The sequence below is a fragment of the Hemiscyllium ocellatum genome, chromosome 18 (genome assembly GCF_020745735.1).
Source record: "Hemiscyllium ocellatum isolate sHemOce1 chromosome 18, sHemOce1.pat.X.cur, whole genome shotgun sequence".
Taxonomy (NCBI): domain Eukaryota; kingdom Metazoa; phylum Chordata; class Chondrichthyes; order Orectolobiformes; family Hemiscylliidae; genus Hemiscyllium; species Hemiscyllium ocellatum.
In genome coordinates, this window is record NC_083418.1 from 67,258,569 (window position 1) to 67,271,185 (window position 12,617).

Here is a 12,617-nt window from a genome sequence, read left to right on the forward strand (position 1 = left end):
ACTTCTCCACCCCTCTCACCCACTCCAACCTCTCACCCTCAGAACGTGAAGCCCTCCATTCCCTCCGCTTAACCCCAACCACACTATCAAACCTGCAGACAAGGGAGGCGAGGTAGTAGTTTGGCGAACCGAGCTTTACACCGCTGAGGCTAAACGCCAGCTCGCAGACACCTCCTCCCACTGCCCCCTGACCATGACCCCACCTCCCACCACCAAACCATCATCTCCCAGACCATCCATAACCTCATTACCTCAGAGGATCTCCCATCTACCGCCTCCAACCTCATAGTCCCACAACCCCGCACTGCCCGTTTCTACCTCCTGCCCAAAATTCACAAACCTGACTGCCCCGGCCGACCCAATGTCTCAGCCTGCTCCTGCCCCACCAAACTCATCTCCGCATACCTCGACACGGTTCTGTCCCCTTTAGTCCAAGAACTCCCCACCAATGTTCGGGACACCACCCACACTCTCCACCTCCTCCATGATTTTCGTTTCCCCGGTCCCCAACGCCTTATCTTTACCATGGACATCCAGTCCCCATACACCTCCATTCCCCCATCACGAAGGATTCAAAGCCCTCCGCTTCTTCCTTTCCCACCGCACCAACCAGTACCCTTCCACTGACACCCTCCTTCGACTGACTGAACTGGTCCTCACCCTGAACAACTTCTCTTTCCAATCCTCCCACTTCCTCCAAACCAAAGTAGTCATGGGCACCCACATGGGCCCCAGCTATGCCTGCCTCTTCATAGGATATATTGAACAGTCCATCTTCCGCAGCTACACTGGCACCACACCCCATCTTTTCCTCCGCTACATCGTTGACTGTATCGGCGCTGCCTCGTGCTCCCACGAGGAGGTTGAACAGTTCATCCACTTTACTAACACCTTCCATCCCGACCTCAAATTTACCTGGACCATCTCAGACTCCTCCCTCCCCTTCCTACACCTTTCCATTTCTATCTTGGGCGACCGAATCAACACGGACATTTACTATAAGCCGACCGACTCCCACAGCTACCTAGACTACACCTCCTCCCATCCTGCCCCCTGTAAAAATGCCATCCCAGACTCTCAATTCCTTCGTCTCTACCACATTGGCTCCCAGGAGGACCAGTTCCAATATCGTACAACCCAGATGGTCTCCTTCTTCAAAGACCACAATTTCCCCCCAGACATGATCGACGATGCCCTCCACCACATCTCCTCCACTTCCCGCTCCTCTGCCCTTGGGCCCCGCCCCTCCAATCGCCACCACAACAGAACCCCACTGGTCCTCACCTACCACCCCACCAACCTCCATATACATCGTATCATCTGTCGTCATTTCTGCCACCTCCAAACGCACTCCACCACCAGAGATATATTGCCCTCCCCTCCCCTATCAGCGTTCCGAAAAGATCACTCCCTCCGTCAGGTCCACACTATCAACCCAACCTCCACTCCCAGCATCTTCCCCTGCAACCGCAAAAAATGCAAAACTTGCGCCCACACCTCCCCCCTTACTTCCCTCCAAGGCCCCAAGGGATCCTTTCATATCCGCCACAAATTCACCTGCACCTCCACGCACATCATTTACTGCATCCGCTGCACCCGATGTGGCTTCCTCTATATTGGGGAGACAGGCTGCCTACTTGTGGAACATTTCAGAGAACACCTCTGGGACACCTGGAACAACCAACCCCACCACCCCGTGGCTCAACACTTCAACTCCCCCTCCCACTCCACCGAGGACATGCAGATCCTTGGACTCCTCCATCACCAAACCATAGCAACACGACGGCTGGAGGAAGACTGCCTCATCTTCCGCCTAGGAACCCTCTAACCACAAGGGATGAACTCAGATTTCTCCAGTTTCCTCATTTCCCCTCCCCCCACCTTGTCTCAGTCAAATCCCTCGAACTCAGCACTGCCTTCCTAACCTGCAATCTTCTTCCTGACCTCTCCACGCCCACCCCCACTCTGGCCTATCACCCTCACCTTGACCTCCTTCCACCTATCGCATTTCCAACGCCCCTCCCCCCTACCTTTTATCTTAGCCTGTTGGACATACTTTCCTCATTCCTGAAGAAGGGCTCATGCCAGAAACGTCAATTCTCCTGCTCCTTGGATGCTGCCTGACCTGCTGCACTTTTCCAGCAAAACATTTTCAGCTCTGATCTCCAGCATCTGCAGTCCTCACTTTCTCCACTAATCAGACTACAGCTGGAATACTGGGAACAGTTTTGGACTCCATGTGTAAGAAAAGATATATTAGCACTGGAGGTAGTTCAGAGAAGGTTCACTGACTTGATACCAAGTATGGAAGCACTGTCTTATGAGGGGAGGTTGAGTAAATTGGGCCTGTACTCATTAGAGTTTAGAAAAATGAAAGGTGACCTTATTCAAACATAGAGAATTATTCTGAGACTTGACAAGGTGAATGCAGAAATGTTGTTTCCCCTTATGAGAGAGTCTAGGACCAGACTGTGTTACCTCAGAGTAAAGTCACCCAATTAAGACAGAGGTGAGGAGCAATTTCTTCTCTCGGAATAATGAACCTGTGAAATTCTTGACCGCAAAGGGCTGATGAGGTTGGATCACCAAGTATATTCTAGGCTGTGATGGGCAGATTTTCAATCCATCAGGCAATCGAAAGTTACAAGAAAAAGCCAGGAAAGTGGAGTTGAGGATTATGAGTTCAATCATGATCTCACTGCATGGCAAAGTAGACTCAATTGGCCAAATGGCGTTCCTGTGCTCCTATGGTTTATGCTCTAGTGAGCTGACCAGGAAACACTCCCACCCCTATTACCTGCTGTCAGTGTGGGGTGGGAAGGATTGACAGGTTAAAACTCAACCTATTTGGCCTCTTCATAAATGTATCTTTCTTGGCCATGATAGGGCGGCACTATGCTGTGCCACTCAAGCTCATTCATGCTGCAGCCTGGACCAGCAGAATATGGATGACAAATTGATGGACTATTGCAACACCTGGCATCTCACTTTGAATGCTTCTAAAACCATGCCCAATATATTTCAGCTCCACACTGTTTCCCAGCTTCTCTTAGTGTCCCTTATGAAACATTCTTCCTTGGCAAGATTCACCAACAGATATCTTTTGGATAAAGAAAAGGGAACATGGTAGTCATTAATAAATGCCTTGTGACAAACCTCATCCATCCATGGCAGATTTTAATGACCACAGCAAGAATGGTCCTTGCTATCCAGGTAGAAAGCCCTAAGAAGCAAACCTTTACTGCTGGGACCTGAGTATAAGTCCCTTTGCACTTGTTGAGAGACACAACTAATGCTGTAGAATACATTACAGGAAAGTTGTCTTCACAAAGTAACCGGTGGATGAATCACCTTAAACTCTACAAATGAAAAAGCAATCACTTGGCTCCAGGAAGTTTCATTCATTAAATAGATAAAATAAAAATATTTCCAATCTAGTAAGTAATACAAAGCTTTGATTGCAATTTCTAGCTGTCAAAGCTTTCTTCAACAATAATTTTTGAACTATTGAAGGAAATGGGAGACTTGGAAACTCAACTGTTATACAATGATTACTGATTGCATTAAATCTCTTTGCAGCTTTTTGTTTAAAAAGTGAATGAATTAATATTCTGATCTCACAATACTATTTGTAACAATCCACGCTAAAATTTTCTCGGATGGAAGACATAAAGGTCAGACCAGAGAAACTTCATTGTCGATAAATGTCGGTCTCAATAAACAGGGTATACACATTTAAAGCACTGAATGTGATATTACACAAAATATTTACCATCTTTATCTCTACCTGCTGCTTTGTCTAATTTATCATTACAATCCTGCTCCTATTTTCTATGTTCTTGTTTCCTTAGATCACTTGCTGCCAGTAGTGCATATAGTTGTTTCTATTTTCTATAGCCTTCAGGCTGATAGGAAGAAAGGTAAAAGGAGACATAGAGGAAGACAAAACAGTTCAAGAGAGAGGAGGAAGAGTGGGTGAAGGGATTTCAGCGGGTGACCATAGCTCCTGAGGATCTTCAAGAGGAAATGTTTCAGCCTTACCATCAGTTTGGAATAGCATCTGAAGCCACAGTTTCACGCAGGAGATGGTAACCACATTTTGCAGGGAAACCTGCAGCCTGAGCAGAGGGTAATAAAAGAATTTGGAATCATTGTGACCATAGCCATTGGGTTTCTATGTCACACTGCTTCTAAACTGAAACAGGTGATATTTCCAAACTCCCAATGAATTAAGCCATGTCTCAGGCAGCTGGCATCTTAGCTGGGGTGTCGTGTACTAGACCTTGTGTACTAGTGTGAACTTCATGTTGCATGCCATCCACGTCCTGTTGTAATTGGCCACCATGGCTCTCTGCTGCTGCTGCTGACTTTGCATTAATTATCTGGATGCCACCTGGTCCTCTGTGCATGAGTGACCTCTCTCTCCCCATTTGCACAGAAGTCTACAGGACGTTTTGAAAAATAATTCAGAATTGGAATTCAATTAAAGTGAGGAAACAATGCATCAGGTGCAACTCAAAGTTTCCAGTATTTCATGAACAGGGGCAATACATTTTGATTAGGGAATGGATAAAAAAATGCAAAAATGAAAGATGCATCATTCGTTGAAAGCCATCTCCATGTCGTTCTGAACAATGCAAGGCATGATTAATAAACCTAAGTCATGGCCTCAGTGCAGCTCAGAAGGGAATTACATTCCCTATGTGAGTGCCATCTGAAACACTAAACTCGTCAGTATTAGCCAAAAACAGAAAAGAAATATGCTTGAGGGTTTGCCGTAGAGTTCAGTAATGAAAAAGTGTGGATGCAATTTCTGTGACTATGAACTGCAAACCTGATATGATTAAAAACATTACACAATGCTTTTAATATAAAAATATTCATATCACTGACAGCAGAAGGAAAGATATTGCTCAAGCAACAGAGGTCACTGAGGAGCAGTCTATCTATAATAGGTAATAGTTTTGCTGTTCCAAAATATACAGTATGAAAAGACAATTTTATTAAAACTATAATACTGAACAATATTATGACTTCATAAATTAATTTGAACATTTGACTAAAACCTGTTGGGGCAGGCTCAAAATGATGAGCATTTTACTTTAAAAAAATGTATCAGAGTTTCATATGATGAGCTTGAAAATAATTATAGGTAATAGACATAAAGCACTTTGGAGCAGCAAGTATGATTTGCAGCTTTCAAAATTGTTTCATTCTCCGTAGAGACCAATAACCTTTGAAAGCCATCTGATTTTCCAGAGACTAGAGCAAAAGATCACACAATATTTCATGTTTCGGGACATTTACTGTAACAAACAAACTAAACACAACATTGCCCACTAAGTAATGTTTTGTCAATTAATTCTCTTCAATTACAAAATAGGTCAGCTTTATTGGTTTCATAAAATGTTTGATAAATCATGACTATACTTATACATTCTGCACAATCTCAGCAGAAATATATCTTCATTTAAAAATTCTGAATTCCTCTTCATGTTTCAAAAGGCTCTCGTCCTCCTGATGCACTGGGGAATGCCCTCAGAATCCTTTTGAAAGTTCTTTCACTTAATTTTCCTGAGCGCAATGAATGGACTTCCAACAGCATAATACCATCTGATAATTCTTTGATCTTTAAATCTCTTCAAATGGGGCATTTGTTTGCATCAACATCTTCATGTCATAGCAATATTTTTTCCTTCATCTTTAGCCTGCTGCATCTATTGTCTTGATCTTTCTTTCTCTCAATCCAAGATGTCTGGGATCTGCTGGATTCACAGCCTAGAAGTTTGCACCACAAAACAATGCCAACTGCTTCACCCTTTGTTTTGGCACCCTTTGGAAGCTGGCACATGAATTTCGATAGAGTTGACCTGGGTCCACTGCCCACTTAGCAGTCAGGGAGAGGTATTTTATAGAGCTAGGAGTAGGTCACATGCTTCATTTTACCCTGAGTTAACAGAAAATCTAAAACATAACCATATACGATAGCCTCAATTGTTTTCTTATTCAGTCAAGGGATATGGGCAACACTAGTCAGGCCAATATTTGTTGCCCATCCCTAGTTGCCCAAAGGGCAATTCAGGAATAACCACATTGCTGTGGCTCAGGAGTCACAAATAGGCCAGACCAGGTAAGAATGTCTTCCCCTAAAGGACATTGGTGAACCAAACTTTTTTTTTCTCTGACGATTTATAATGATTTATTTCTTTGAAGCCTAGTACATTTTTATCTTAGGTAAAAACAGAAAATGCTTGAGAAACTCAGCATGTCTGGGCAGCATTTGTTTGACTGAAACAGAGTTAGCATTTCAAGTCCAGTATGACTCTTTGTCGATTGTCCCTCAGTTCTGATGAGGAGTAATTGCTGGCAAAACATTAGCTGTTGAGTCAAAAGTGTGGCACTGGAAAAGCACAGCAAGAGAGTCAATGTTTCGATCATAAGCTGTTCATCAAGACATTCCTGATGAAGAGCTTATGCTCGAAACTTTGATTCTCCTGCTCCTTGAATGCTGCTTGACCTGCTGTGCTTTTCCAGTGCCACTCTTGACTCTGATCTCCAGCACCTGCAGTCCTCACTTTCTCCAAAACATTGACTCTGTCTTTCTCCATAGCTGCCCTTGATCTGCTGAATATTTCCAGCATTTTCTGGAAATTAACTAAAATCATATCTTGTATGGCAATGGGATGAAAGAGATACACTAATTATTGGATGTGTATTTCAAGCTGAGCTTTAAATGGGGTCTGAAATCCATGTGGATGATGCTTTAGCTGGTAATACCTTTCGTACCAACTCTATGGTATGTAGTGAATGGCAATGCAGTTGGGAAGGTTATGTTTGCAGAATTAAATTTCATACATAGATCCCAAAAAGCTGGCAACTCAAAAAGCAAACTCTTAAGAACCCCGATTACAAGCAACATTTTCAATCCTGCAGTTGTTTAAATTCCTTTCTAATCACAAAAGATAAAGAGCATTTTTATCCATATTTAATTGTGCCTATTTCTTTATTAGAAATGGTTTGTCGACTAAGAACCTGCAATCACAGGTTTGTATTTGTGATGTTCAGTAATTCAGTCTAGAGATGACCATATAGGTGCCAGCAATATAAGTAGATTTAAATTAATAATGCTCTAGGCGTGTGATAAATTACAATTTCTATGCTGGATTTGCATCCAGCTGTATTAGTCATTGTATCTATCAACATAGAAAATGTGCGTAAAAAACTGACAACTTCTTGCTGAACAATAAGTGAAATAATTATTTAAATGGACCAAGAAGAACTTACTGACCCATGGAAGCTCCAACTTTGTTCCACTTGCATTATTGTTGGATATTGTTTTGAATAATGTGCAAGGTAACCAATCTATAATATAATAGAAACCACCGATGAATGCGTCTTGTTATGATATAAATTCACAGGTTCCTGAACAGCCTGTCATCAAGCTCTAAAGCCAAGTTGAGACGGTGGTATTGACAGCTGCACTTGAGATTTATATGTAAGTACCAAAAGATTATAATCCCAAATAAAATTCAATTCATGATCTTCATGGAGAGAGCTCCAAGGTGATTCTGGCATTGTTCTTATCTTCATTTAGAGAGGGTAGTCAGAAACTAAGGAATATTGGATACCAACTTTTCCCACTTAAACATTGAGTAAAGGAGAGGGGGAGAGGACAGAAGAGATGTAAATGTATCTATCTGTTGAAGTAGAAGAAAGGTTTTAAGATTGCAAATATAAGGGATGCGAATAAACAGTACAAAATGCCAATTTATAACTACTAATGTATAATATGAAAGGCTTTTATTAAATTTGGTCTTTACATGGAATGTAGCCATCACTGGCACACTCTGCATTTGTCCCCACTTCTAATTGCTCCTAAACTGTGGGGATTACATCTCAGATGGCAGTTAAACCATATTGCTGTGGGTCTGGGGCAGCATTTAGGACAGAGCGGCGAAAAATATCCGATTTTCCTCTGTAAGGGACATGAATGGAACAGTTGGGTTTTATTATCATCAATAATGGTTATTAATGTTACCATTACTGGGGCTAGCTTTCAACTCCAAATTGTATTAACTGAGATCAAATTCCATCATTTGAACACTCTGACCCTCAGCCTCTGAATCTGTGATATTTTACAAACCTCTCTTTGAGAAGGAAAAGACTGTGCAGCTACTCCAGGATGTCCAAGATCAATGAAAAAAAAGGGGAGAGTCAGTGTTTTACCTGTTTACCTTCTCCTGATGAGGTCAATTAACTGTTTGCACCACTGGTCTGGAGAGTTGGGAAGATGAGTGAACTGTTATTCAGAGCCAGCAATGAAATCATTCATTCTATCTCATACAGCACATTTCTAACTGCCCTTAAGAAAGTGCTTGTTAGATGCCAATTTTCTTCAGGGGGCATGAGGAATATTTTTGGCAGGTCTGGCACCTTCTTCTGAATTTACGTGGCATAATGCCTGCGCTCTGTTTTATTGAATATACAGGACATGTTTGAAAAATGCCAGAAAAGACTGTTGAGACATGCAGTGAACTTGTTTGCAATCGCATAAGTGAGTCAAGCAATGCTTTTACCTGACGTGACTGCCCTGTTACAGTGCTCAGTGCAGCTGCTTTTTAGTTTCAAAAGCTGTTTCAGTGCATGCTATCCCATTTTGCATGGGATCTATTACCAATTGCTACTCCAATTAGTAAGAAAATTGCACTAATCCAGGGAACTGATGTATGAGAAGATGTTGAATAGTTAGGACTATATTCACTAGAATTCAGAAGAATGAGGCGAGGGTGGTCTCATAGAAACTTCTGAAATTCTAACAAGGCTAAACAGATTAGATGCAGGACAGAGGTTCCTGATGTTGGAGGAGTTCAGAACCAGGGTTCACTCAAAGAATAGAGGGTAAACTATTTAGGAGTGAGATTAAGAGAAGTTTCTTCAGTGAATGAGTCATGAGTCAGTTAAATTCATTCCCACAGAATGCAGTTAAGGCCAAACATTGTAGAAGAAGGAGTTGGACATAGCATTTGAGCTTAAATGGATCAAAGGATATAGGGGAAAGGTAGGAACAGGTATTTAGTTGTGTGATCAGCCATGATGATAATGAAAGTTTGAAAGGCCAAATTGCCAACTCCTTCTCCTATGTAACTATCATGCAAATTCTTCTCTGGAAAAGCCAGTGTCCACTGACATATTAAAAAGTACCTATCATGCAAAAATAGCCCATTTGGCCCTGCTGGCCCATGCTAAGGTTTATGCTCTGCACAACGTTCTTTTCACACCATTCCTCGTCTTACCCCATCAACATATCTCCCTATTCCTCTCACTCTCTTGTCTACGGGTTCCCCGTTATAACCACTACAAAGCAGTAAAAAAATGTCATTTGGAAGTTCAATAGGAACTGAATTAAATACAAAGAGAAGAGGGCACTCTCTACTTAGAAGAGATTATAGGGGGAGAAATTTTCAAATTGAATCTGCACAGGATAAAAAAAATTTTCTGTCCTGTAATTCTTTTCCAATCTGTCACCAGCTACAGTGGCTCTAATTTGATTTTCTACAGTTCAGATCTCTGAGGCCTGGGGGTGACAGCGGTATCCAAACCAGGAAGTCAATGCTGGAAATGGTGTCAGCATGGTGAATGGCACATGCAGCCAATTGGTTCAGAGGGAACCACAGCAATTACTAGAAATTATGTTTGATCAAATGGTTGAGAAAGAAAACAAGAACTTGTGGAGGACAAAGGGAAATTATTTTTACTTCAGAGAGATTAGTTTAATACAACAAAAAGATGAAAAAATATGGCAGTTGCATCAAAAATTACACTGTAGACTAATTTGAGTGCACCCCTGAATGTTACTGTCTTAAAAATGAAGTCTTGATGAGGAATTGGAGACCATATTGAGGCAGATAGAAAACAGACTAAAGTTCACGAAGTTGTCTTACTGGTGAGTTATAGAAAGGACTTGTTGTGGATAGCACATGAGGTACCAGGAAGAGGTCACTTGGGAGAAAGAAAAACTCCAGCCAAGATACAAAATTATTTTTACTGGCCTGGCCTGCATGGAGATGTGGTTGAATTTTGTCAGATATATTACATGACTAGGAAAATCTCAGGCAGTGATAAAATCAGCACTATTAATAACTATTCCAACAGTTGAGGAACCAAGTGCAAGAGCCATAATTAATTGCATAGGACCCCTCCCTAAATCAAAAATGGAAATCAATACTTGTCGACCATAATGGATGTGTCTACTAGATTTCCTAAGCCATTCCATTACACAAATCAGGATTATAGAAGAGTTACTTAATTTTTTAACAGGTATGGACTACCCACATAAATACAATTAGATCAAAGATCAAATTTTATATAAAAATTGTTGAAGGAAGTTATGGATAGCTCTGGAATAAAACAATTAATCCATTGTATTCGATCCAGAATCACAAGAAACATTAAAATGCAAGCATTAAACTTTAACGACCATGTTGAGGACTTCTGGTCAAGACTATCCAGAGGAATAAGATAAAGGAATTCCATTCGTACTTTTTACAATTAGGAACGCACCTAATAGATCAAGTAAATTTAGTCCATTTGAATTAGTTTTGAGACATGAGGTGAGAGGACCACTGAAATTAATTAAGGAGAAATTTGTGAGTCAGAGTTCAGAGACCACATATTTGGATGTTATGTCACATTTTCGAGAAAGATTAAATAGTGCTGGTGAGTTAGCTAAACAGCATTTGAAAGTAGCACACCATATGACAAAGCAGGGAACAGACAAGAAATCAAACATTTGTAGAGGAGATAAAGTATTGGTATTACTACCAGTGATAGATGAACATTTAAAGGCAAGGTTTAGTGGGAAATTGAGTAAGGTGAATTATGTGATAAGAACGCCAGACAGAAGGAACATTCAATGTGTGTCATGTGAATATACTCAGTGGTATTTTGATAAGGAAGGAAAACAAAAGGAGAATGTGTTACTTGTTACGACTGGAAGTGAAGAACCAAATCCAGGTGACTCTGAATTTGATGTTCCTCAAACTAAATTGGACAATGAGGAAGTTCGCAAAAATTGGGATAGTTTATTGAGTTACCTTCCAGAAGAAAATTAACGTGGCCTGAAGAGTTGTTACAATCACTTGGAGAGATATGTGGGAATAAACTGGGATGTACTGACATGATTACGCATGATGTAGAAAATGCATAACAGAAAATACACTTCCAATTAAGCAACATCTGTATAGACCTAACCTTCTAAAATTGGCACAGATTCAAAAATAGGCTGAAAGCATGCTCAAAGGTAACACAATCAAAGTGAGTTACAGTGAAGGAAGTTCACCTATAACGATGGTGCCAAAACCACTGTTGATATGTTGATAATGGGAAAGTCAATGCAGTTGCAAAATCTAATTCATATCCTATTCCAAGCTAAAAGACTGCATTGAGAAGGTGGTACAAGCAACTTATATGTCAAAGCTGGATATACTCAAAGGATACTGGCAGGTACCTTTATCCACGAGAGCAAAGGAAATTTTGGCTTTTGTGATACTGAATGGATTTTATTCATTAAAAGTTATGTCATTGGTATAAAAGCTGGACTAGTTACATTTCAAAGACTAACTAGTATAATTATTTCTGGATCATGCAATGTTGTGGTGTACGTAGATAATCTGGTGATTTTTATTCACATATGGAAGAAACATTTGGAGCATGTCTTGGAATTGTTCAATTGAGTTCAGAAGGCAGACTTAGTGATAAACCTGGCTAAGAGTGAGTCATGTTCCTTGGCCATTTCATTGGACTTGGAAGGATAGCCCCATTGGATGTGAAAATATAGGTTATTAAGGAGTTTCCCATATCACTGATGAAAAGGGAAATACTATGATTCCTGGGACTGAATGTTTTTAATCAAAAATTTATACCAAATTTTAGCAGTGTGGTTCTCCACTGACTGACTTGTCAAAGAAGTGCATAAATTTTCAGTGGACAAAGGAATGTCACAAGGCATTTGACAGCCTGAAAGCTGTGTTAACCACTTCCCCAGTGTTTTGCACACCTAATTATGCAAAGCCATTTAAGGTTGCTAATCAATGCAGGTGGTGTGGATGTCAGTGCTGTACTCTTGCAAGAAGAAAACAAGGAGATAGAAAGACCTTTTGGGTATTTTTCCAGAAAGTGGAATATTCGTCAGCAGAAGTATTCAAAAATTGAGAAGGACACTTTGAGTTTGGATTTGGCATTGCAACATTTCAATATTTATGTTGCCAGTAATGTGTCTGAGACAATTGTATATAATGATAATAAACCCTTAAGGTTTTTGGAAAAAATTAAAGATAAAAATACCAGACTGTTTAGATGGAGTTTGTTATCACAGCTATTTAATTTAAAAATGTATACACTTGGCAGGATGAGAGAACGTAATTGACAGTACATCATTACGACTTTGATGAAGGAAGACAAAAGTGTTCGGTGGCGGACGAAATGGACAATAGTATTAAATATTTGCATGCTTCAAGTCAACATAATGTACATGCATTGAAATGCATTAATAGCATGAGTAACTAATGGTTTTTAAAATTGAAGCTGTCTTTGTATATTGATGATTCATTTTTTAAAGG